We start from the raw sequence: 10,900 nt of genomic DNA, 5'->3' as shown, positions 1-10,900 counted from the left end.
AGGCTCCAGCTGCATAGTGTCATCACTTTGTAACACTCGTACTTCTATTGGCTAGCGTTTCAATACATTGTACGTGATAGGCTAAGGGACAGGACATCTCAAAGTGGTTTACCAATCACAACAGAGCAGAGAAAAATGATCTGAAAGGCTAAAGCATAAAATGAACACTCATGTTACAGTGCTTCGACACGCCGCATATTCACAACTCCAAATAGCAAGCCTATCTTTATGTGGAATAACATTTTACGCAGTTAGAGTGCATAAATATAATGTTGCGAGGTTTATTACAGGCCTGAATGCTTATTACCTCAGTTTATTCAAACATTACCACATGTATTTTTAATCATGCATTTCTCCCAACAACACTGGCCAAGTTAATAGCAGTGCATAATAGCCTCCATGATTAATACTTGATGAGTTTGTAGACACACACGCACAGAAGGTGCATTTAGCTTTATGTTTTTCTCAGTCACACTAAAAGGCATTTACATTTTAATCAACCCAAACAAATGGAACTGGAAACATGTATTCTGATCAGCAGAAACCTGACCTCATGAGGTACTGAGTCACTTAGAGTAACTGTGTAAATTGGAGGCTGACCACATTAGAGGGCAATACATAACATGTTCAGCCATGGCTTAAAGGAGATCTAAAGAGCCTTAAACAGACAGCCCGATCTTACGCAATGGAGTATTGTTAAGGCTAGCCTCTGGCATTGATTGATAGTAATGACTCTGTGAGGCAGTGTATTTGATTAACAATATCTGATAAACAGGACCATGGTAATCCTAGTCATATTTCATATGCTAATGGTGAAACTATTATGCTTTTTCATTTTTTTCTCTCTCCTGTAGTGTGTTATATAGGTTTGGTCCTCCAGAGGAAGGATGTTGTAGGTTAGGGTTAAGATAAGGTTAAGAGTAGAAATGATTGCTTAAAGTGAGGGATAGAATATGACAATCCATATTCAAGCCAGCAAATTGCAAAATAGAGGGTCTAACTGTGACGTCAGATCCTATCAGGACACACTGACATGCTTTATATTCTCTTATTATTCACTTTGCACTTTGTGTGACTTTCGATATCAAGAAAAAACCTTGAGCAAATAAAAGGAGGAATAGAGAAGAGTCATCAGCGCAGAACAGAGGTTTATTGAGCTTTAAGGTCATTCCTTTTTATACCTAAAACCTCCTTCACTGCCTTCCAGCTGTTCAGCATCACTGTGGGCAGGTTTCTTCAGCCTTGTAGAGGAACTTGTGAGTCATGCATTAACAAATAATTGTTGAGAACAACTAGGCATACGCTTTAGACTTTCCAGGTGTTGATGGCTTTCACACTTCATATACATCTAAAGCACAATTTATACATAATATAATACGTGAACTATGGTAGATAGGGTGTTGACAACAATATATTTTTCATGGTGTGTTTTAAAGTTTAAAGAGTGAGGAAGGACATAAATGCTGAAATAATTAAATAACTGACGAATCTGTCAAGAGTATTAACCGTCCTTCTACTTTTTCATTAAGAGATTAGGTGGCGGCTCATCTTTCTGTGAAGAATGGCATCTGCTGACGAGTGAAGGGCACTTATTATGAAAAATTTGTTGACTCAATCTACCAGCTCACAAGACACACACACACACACACACACACACACACACACACACACACACACACACACACACACACACACACACACACACATTACTGACGTTGTTATTGAAGCTGGTATTGAATCATTTTTAAACAATAAGTGAGGAAATGTCAATATTTTGTACACGTCCATATGGAATGTCATAGTGTGCAGCCCACTAATGAAATTGAAGCTACTCATGCTACTTTGCCATAAATCCATATCAGATGAATTCATGCTGACTTTTGTCAGTAGGGGGCAGACAATCAGTAACTGCCACACATTCAGTCACAAATTATGGCCTTACACATATTAGCCAACAATTGCTATGCACTCATTAATCAGACAAAGGAGTACACAAGGAGTTATTTAAAACATTGTTATTTTGTGAATAACTGATGCTTTTAAGTCTCATATTAAATTGCCATTCAGCTCTATTTTAAACTGCTCAGAAATATTTTTAGCTGCTAGGTGTTACATTTTCCTCACCAGCTAGTAGCTACTTTTTTTCTGTGTTAAATGCGAGTGGCTCCTACTCTTACTACACGTGTGGACTGATAAACCAAAGCAATGAGCAAAAACAGCCTAAAAAGATCTGCCGTGCTGAAGAGTATAGATTTTTCATGAATTTGAGCAACACCCTTTCATATTAAGCATATTTTGATGAATGTTACTATCCGAAACATTGATTTATTCATGTTTAGAAAAAATATCTTTACTGTATGCATTATTGGCCCAATTAGCCCATTCATGTGCTTGGAAAGAAACTGGATGCAAGGCAGCGTTTGAATAACGTGTATCCTCATAGTGAGCATGGATAGCTTTTTGATCAATTCTCTGTTGGCTTGAATGAGCGTTACGTGGCAGTGGAGGCAGACCTAGACATCTGTTGGGATACATATTTTATAAGGAAGCCCTTCTTGCGGGCATAAACTCTCCAATAGTTTATGAAACATTTACCACAATCAGTGGAATGAAGCTGAGCAATCAGCAGGAAATGAGTGGAAAGGTGCAGGCTGGGGCCCTGCATATGAGAAAGGGGCCAACCAAAGCTCCTTGACACACACGCAACAGGGGACCTGACGCTGCAACACCCAGACTGTCTGCAGATTCTTCACATACTCCGGTGCTTTGATCAGTGGCTGCTCTTAACTAGCCCCATCTCTCACTTTGCGATTTCCTTTTATTCTGCCCCTTCAAACCCATTTTCCCTTGAGGATTCTGTAAAAACACAGCTGGGTCATTCCTCTCATCCCACTTCTTATTCTCCTCTTTTCATGCTTCATGCTTAATGGTTTCATTATATTTAAAGAATGACACATTTTTGGATAAGTGGCATTATATTCGTCACAGGCAGGCTGTATTTTTTCAGGCTTGTCTCCTGTCACTAGATAACCTTGGTATTTTAGATGGAGCAACAATAGTTTTTTCTCGGATGAAATTGCAATATGACAGTCTCTTTTATTATCACTTTGTCTTGTCTTTGTCTCTCTTCAAAGACATGTCAGCGCAACAGTTTGTAGTTTAACCCTGGGATTAGTTTCCACTGCCATGTATCCTGCTGTGGACATCAACTCTGTCACACAAAATGTAAACTGACAGGGTGCTTTTTCCGGACACTTATCCTTTTCCTCCACATCAGAGTGCGATTAGAGGACATTCAATACCAGGTCACTAAGTAAAATGTCATTTTGCAACACTAATTACTGGACACATAATTACAGTTTGTCAGTGTCAGGACCTTGTATTGGAGTACAATATTAGAGATGTATCATTGCAACAAAAATATGTTTGAAATAAAAATTTATTTTCCACCTCTACACCTCCTTCTGGTCAGATAATGAATTGAACTGTAGTCACTGTAAAAACTACTGTCTTTATTTTCCACTTCATCGTAGACTACAGATTGAATATTACATTTCAATTTGTAACACTGACACATTATCACTTATGACCTTGGCAACAAACAGTGGCGTTTTTCATTTGGAGTTCTTGCCACCTGATGAAAATAAATCAAATGTTCACTCTCTTTTAGCTCTGGTATTGGTCTCTTTCAGCTCCTAAGGGAAATATCAGGCTCATGAGTGTTTAAATGCTCCAGTAGTTACTAACTGTCTCAGTCTGCATTTTTTATCCCAAAAGTACAGTGGTTTTTTAGAGATTTCTGTCAGAAAAAAGATGCCTGCTGCAGCTGAATACGATGCTATAAGAGTAATGAGAGTGAACCAAACAGTGAAGCTGTTTGTCAGACAGCTAAACAATAAGCCGGAACCTTCTATAAAGCCCCGTAAAGCCGAGAAGAGCTCCAGATTAAGAAGATAATTCCCCGTCGGTTCTTTACTACAGGCTACCCCTTTCACAATGTCACATTGTTATTATTAAAAATATCGATTAGAGCTGCTTAAAGCGTCTCAGTAAATTACTGAAACTATTGTGACTCCATGGCTGTGTACCGTGTACAATATGCATTAGAGCTGAATCAATAAGTCCATTGATTGAAAATCTGCAAATTTGACAATAGATTAATCATTTGAGTCAGTTTTTAAAGCAAAGATGAAAACAATTCACTGGTTCCAGATTTGCAAATGTGAGTGTTTCATGAATGAACTGATTAACTTTATTTATTTATTAACATTATTACAGTATGTTGGCCAAAACAAGACATTTTGAGACATCATTCTAGGCTAAACACTTTATGATGGGCATTTTTCATTTTTTGCTGCACAGACCAAACACTAAAAATAAAGGTTAGTAGATGAAAGACAAAAAGTACATTACATTTCAGCACTAACATACACATTTTACTTATATGCTGTGGAGAAGGCAATCTGGTGTTAAAATATCGATGAATCAAAAATGGCCAATCTAGGAAATCTGTCCATTGATTTTATGCCATACCAGAATGTATCTCTTCTTATGAAATATCAGGAACTTTTGATAACAAACGCATGGGATTCCCCGTTATTGGCAACATTGGCGCGTCAAAATAGAAATACATAAACCTCCCTTGACAGTGCATTAAACTGGACAAATCCCCATGATTGATTAGACATCCAGCTGACAGATACCCAGCGATTGTTTACTGTGGTGGACCCTGGCAACGACCGGGCGTTTATTGCTGTCTGGTCCAGCCGTATTTCAACATTGCATCTCACTCCTCAGAGCATGCTCAGAGCCATCAGCAAGCAGCTTCAAAGCAAACACACACTTCCAAGCAAGCAGTGATGGTTTGTTACCAAACTGCATAACAGACCTGCTTGCCTCCGCTTCGGTTCTTGAAACTGATGTTTTCACTTGCAGGTATATTGAATTTGCAGAGAAAGCAATGGAAAGAAATGTCACTTTGGATAATTTATGGGTAATTATGCATCGCACTCTGACGATCAACATTTGTGTTGAATTCCCTTCAGGTTTGCAAGTACTCTTAGAGGAATAAAATCGACTGTTTACCATGTTGTTATTGGGAAATGGTAGGCACGTACAACATTCAATGGATAATCACTTTGTAGTTTGTGTATATATTTTATTTCATACAAGATTTTTGCATATGAGTGGCTCAGCTTTTCACCAATCTCGCATTCATTATTCAAAAATATAGCAATTTTCCCGAGATGCTTCTTGAATGTTAAAGCCTTTTAGATGGGAGATGCATTTTTCCTACCATCAGGTGCTGCTTAAACTCTTACACGACCTCATTATCCATTTATATCACAGCAGCACATCAGGTGAAAGTGTCCGACAACATTTCCAGATGGAAACCACAAATAAACGATGATAACGGTGACATATACGCACCAGGAGTCCTTCCATCGGAAAGAATCAACGTCAGGCCGATGGAGCACCGCTTTCCCAGGCTCGCTGCGGTTTCTTAAATGTGCTATAATTTAATGCTTTCAATGACCCATGCTTTGCACTGTATCAAAAACAAGGCGCTGCCAAGAACACAGAAAGAGCAACATTACTTCCCCCCTTTTTCCTCCGTTTTGTTGCCTGAAGAAAACATGTGAGTGTGTGATTGCATTTGAAGAATATTTGATTGTACAATAGATTGTGTGAGGTTGTTTTTCGGCATGCCAGAAAACAAACAAATGTTTGTGGGTATCAGTTCTGCTTGAGCAACAGAAAAAAGGAAAGAAATACTGCATTTCAACAAGACATCTTTAGCTGTGTGGAGAGTGGGAGGATGTGCTCATTGAATTACTACACTTCTGCTGCTGGATTCAATAAAGAGCTTAGAGCATCGTTGTTGGTTTGAAACATTTTTATTCAACTAAATATGGCGTAAATGGGGCTGTGGGTGAGCTAGTACTCGTGAACAGTCACATCTTTTCATTTCCAATGAATCACATGGACCCACACAGGTCCTGATGATGTCATGGCTCTCCGCATCATTAATATTGAAAGGTCATTTCACCCTGCTTGGAAGTCGTGTCCATCACATGCAGGGTTCAATTTCCAATTTGCCACAAGACTGCCTGGGTCATTCCTACTATTTATCTGGAAAAAGACTTCCTAACAGTGTTATAAAATTCCTTTGGAAATTAGCTGACTACTTCTTTTATTTTTTCCTATGGAGCCTTTTACTTGGACAGGCAGCACAATGTACCCTGCTGTTGTACTGCTGTAGCCTGACGTACACTGTAAAAATATTTTTGTAAAAAAACGGACGTTTTCTGGCGACGGGGACGCCAGAAAATGTCCGTTAAAAAAAGGAAAAAAACTGTAAAATAAAATACGGAGATAACATGTAAAAAAACAGTAACTTACCTTACCAAAAGTAGCCTCTATTACTGTAATTTTACATGAAATATTTTTCTTTTAACATATATTATTTGTTAGAATAGAGTCATAATCCTCTAGAAAACAGAATAATTATCTTTTAAAAATGATAAAGAAAAGCTAAAATACAGAAAATTACTTTTATTATTACAAAAAAGTACCGTATATCTAAGACCATTTACAAGTAAAACACAAAGAAAAGAACGTCATTTTACTTTGCAAAAGCGTTAGTTTTACATTAACTATCACATTTTTTGCCAAAAAAGAACTGTAATTTTACAAGAAATGTTTTTGTAATTCCATTAAATCTTTTTCTTTTAATATATTAATTGTTAGAATAGAGTCATACACCTCTAAAAAAAAAACAGAATAAATGTTTTTTTAAATGATAAAAAAAGACATTTTAAAAAATACCGTAAATTCAAGATTCAAGGCTTTATTGTCATTTGTACATTATCTTCAGTGTAGATATGTCAATGAAAAACTGAAGTCACATGCTTCTCCAACAGTGCAACATATATATAGAACATAGAACAAATAAAAAAGATACAATAGTGAAAGTAAATACAAATAAAATAGAATAGAAATAGTGCAAGAAGAGTCTATATGCAAGTAAACGGAATATGATTGCACTGCCGTACCAGGCCGTGATGCAGCCAGTCAGGATACTCTCTACGGTGCACCTGTAGAAGATGCAGAGTATCCTGGAGTCCATGTTGAACTTCCTCAGCCTGCAGAACAATTACCTCGTAATTTCCAGGGACTTTCACACGGAGAGAAAGCGAGAGGAAACTGCATTTTTTTTAAAACCACCCATACCAACAAATTCCAAACTTCATTGCATCACAACAGAAGGTGTTCATCTGTGGAATAACTGTAATGATGAGCTGAAATACTGTGCAACTTTGCTTGCTATTTCTTGTCGTTGTAAAAGTTATTTCTCTTTGGTTGTTTTGTACAAAATAATGATTTGTTTAAAACAATGAATCAAATATGACAGATGCTGATGACGATGACCTAAACTTGTATTTTCATGAACAATGTACGCTGGGGGGGTAGGACCAGAACGCTTTTAAGCTTCTTCTTGCCCCTTTTGAACATGATAGAAACTTTGAGAATACATTTTGTTATACCTTGAACCTTGAATTACTATTATCGTTTGTTTTGTTTCTAACATGACCAAGGCACACAGGGGATAGGTTATACCATTTTTTTAAAGAGCCGCTGTCTAGCTGTTTTGGTGATGGTGTTTGTATGATGAGTCCATGTCAGGTCCTCAGTGATGTGGACACAGAGGAACCCATCCCATTTCGGTGCAAGAAATAGTTCCGTCTTCCTCGTCAGATTCCATTGTCATCAGGTGCTGACACGCATGCTAAGCCTCTACTTGGTGGTAGAAGTACAATATTCTAATTATAGTTGTGTGTTTCTCTGTTATAGACCACAAACATAAACTAAACCTGCTCCATGGCTGTATTACTGTGCTGTTGATATTAATAAGTTAAGGAAATCTACCGCTACCAAGAATCTTATGTGTTCTTACCGACACCCCAAAGTGTAAGTCACTCCGAGTGAAACCTTTCCCTATACAGTCCTACCTGAATCCCTATTCAATAGGACTCCTTGAAAACAATTCCTTTTTCCAAATAACTGAATTGGTTTTCTTTTGTTGTCGACAAAGGGCTCTCTTTCCGTCATTTGAGCTGAAGTAAACATACCACCAATTGGCTAATAGTGAGTTTGGGCTTTTAGGAAGGAGCCAAAGCACACCACTGCAAAGGAAAGGGGTACGCTGAATTTACAACCCAAGACAAAACGAGAGCATAATGTGAAACAGAATGCAGCACAATAATCTTTTTAATACTACGAATTAATACTTAGTAATTAGTACAGAAGCACTTATCGTAGTAGTCAGAAATGTAGCACAATCCTCTAACTCTGTGGTTTAAGATGGAATGACTTAATAATTAAATCAAGTCTTACCTCTGCCAAGAACTCCAGGGTAGCTCCCAGTTCTGAGCGATAACTGATGTTGACCGCAGTAAATATGCTGCGTCAGGCGCATCGACAACATCCAGGACACTGCCACTGACGTCTGGTCTGGTCCTCTGCTATCATCGTAGTGTCCAGCTTGTCAGGGAGATAAACCCAAACATATTGGGCCGATTTTTTTTTATTTTTTTTTTATCGGTGATCACAATGGCCATTGTAATTTAGGAATTATCAGCTCCAGCAGCTTCTTTTCTTTTCTTAAGTGTTACCTAATGTTAACAGTGTAGAAAAGTGTCACATCATAAGGGATAGTTTGGGTGTTTAAGTGGGTTTTGCTGTTTACTTATCCATAGTCAGTGTATTACCTGGGGTGGTGGGAAGGGAGAACTGGGCCCCTCAGCATCGGCATGGAGTTTTGGGTCTGATTCCTCACCATGCCCGAGAGCCCTCCTCTCCTTATTTCTTTCTGCCTCAGTCACCACTGCGATCTAGCTCCTCTGTCCTCTTGACTTGTGGTTCTGCAGGCTTAGTTCGACCTAGGAATTTCCAACAATGGCTCTGTAAAATATAATAGTATAGTAATTAATGTGTCAAAATTAAAATAACATACATTGGAGAGCAAAATGTGAAAATTCCCAATTGACTGTAGGCTTACAATATTATACACACAATTTGTCAGCAGGGGCAATACAACTCAAAATGTGGGAACTAACTTGAATCATTAGTCCACAACACATAGCCTAACCTAATGTTAGCCTACATAGTTACAACATCAGAAGCACATAAGACTAACTGTGATTACATTACTTAACTAGCTAGCAACACAACCAGAAAAATATTTGCATCATCATCTTCACCAGTCAGTAAAATGTCCGATAGCCCGTAATGCTAATTTCGCTTATGTAAACTCCACTTGACTTATGGTATAATCCCACTGATCAACAGACCAGAGGCTACGCACTTGCATTGACATCTGCCCAATCAGAGTCAATCCCATTACTGGGAGACGGGGGGCGCCTCCCGAAATCCTGTGAGATTGATTGTTTTATGATCACTGGAAACGTAATGTGTCTAATAAGAACGTTAACATGTTTTAGAGCATTATAAATATTTGCTTAGCGAAGAAATGGAGGTCAAGTTTTTGGATAGCGGTAAAGCTACATTACCCATGATCCTCCAGCCACTGTCAGCCGGAAGTGCACGTTCGAGTTACTGTTTCGGTTGTCTGCCCGTGGAATGGGCTGCATTCCACTCCAAAATAGCCGGTCGCCGTAACCAGAATCCAAACGCCAGCTGTTTTATGGATTCTCATGGAATATCTCAGTACTGGGTTATTTCCCTAATTTCTAAATAAACATATAAAAAATAGAAATAAGAATGTATATATTATAGTATATTCAAAGAANTAAGTTTTGGTCTTCAAAAGGCCTGACAGCCTACTGCACATTTTTTCACAGGGGTCCATGAACAGCTTTCAGAATCTGAAGGGGCAGTTTGACTTGAAAGTTTCAAGTCAAACTGCCCCTTCAGATTCTGAAAGCTGTTCATGGACCCCTGTGAAAAAATGTGCAGTAGGCTGTCAGGCCTTTTGAAGACCAAAACTTAAATCTTGCGTCCCATCTTCCAGGTAGAAATTCTAGATCATACACCATCTTAAAACCTTTACAGCCTCCCTCAAGTGATTTTGAGTTACCAGTTGGTTCAACACCTTAATTGAGTGACAGACAGATCCNTGTAATGACGAACTTGAAGGAACCTGTAAAAAATCATCACGTTTCAAGTCTGTTTTCACTTAACTACCTTCCTTTGAACCAGAATCTGAAGGGGCAGTTTGACTTGAAACGTGATGATTTTTTACAGGTTCCTTCAAGTTCGTCATTACATCGATCAAATACAGAGGGAGAGTACACAAGTGCACTGGGATAACACTTTGTTAAAAGTTTTTAAAGATGCCTATCTTGAGGGCTCAAACAAGAAAGTTGTCTCAAAAATCTATAGGAGTTTACAACAAACAAAAGGTAACTCGCTGTATGCAAAACAAAAATGGGAAAGGGAAGGAAACTTAGTTCTGAAGGAAGAAGATTGGGAGAATTTATGTGAGATACAATGGAAAACTTCAAGTTCAACCTCATGGCGAGAGTTTTGTTGGAAAAACCTCACACGGTGTCTCATTACTCCATGCCCAGAAGAGACATTATACTAATTCCTCTGCATGCTGGCGACAGTGTGGATGCCTCATGGCAAACCATTTTCATATATTCTGGTCTTGCACATCATTGAATCCTTTCTGGCAGCAGTCTCATGGAGTTTTACAAAAGCTTTTTCAGGTAGACATTCCATTTAAATTTGAATCGTTATATTTGGATGCTTTACCACCAGAAACGTTTTCCTCTAAAGATAAATATCTATTTCGAATCTTGAGTGCTGCTTGCAAGAAGGCCATCACCAGAATGTGGTTAAAACCAGGAAAACCTACTTTGGATGACTGGATTGA

This window comes from Notothenia coriiceps, unplaced genomic scaffold, assembly GCF_000735185.1.
Source record: "Notothenia coriiceps isolate Sejong01 unplaced genomic scaffold, NC01 NC01_scaffold00031140, whole genome shotgun sequence".
Taxonomy (NCBI): domain Eukaryota; kingdom Metazoa; phylum Chordata; class Actinopteri; order Perciformes; family Nototheniidae; genus Notothenia; species Notothenia coriiceps.
This window is presented reverse-complemented; position numbering follows the sequence as displayed.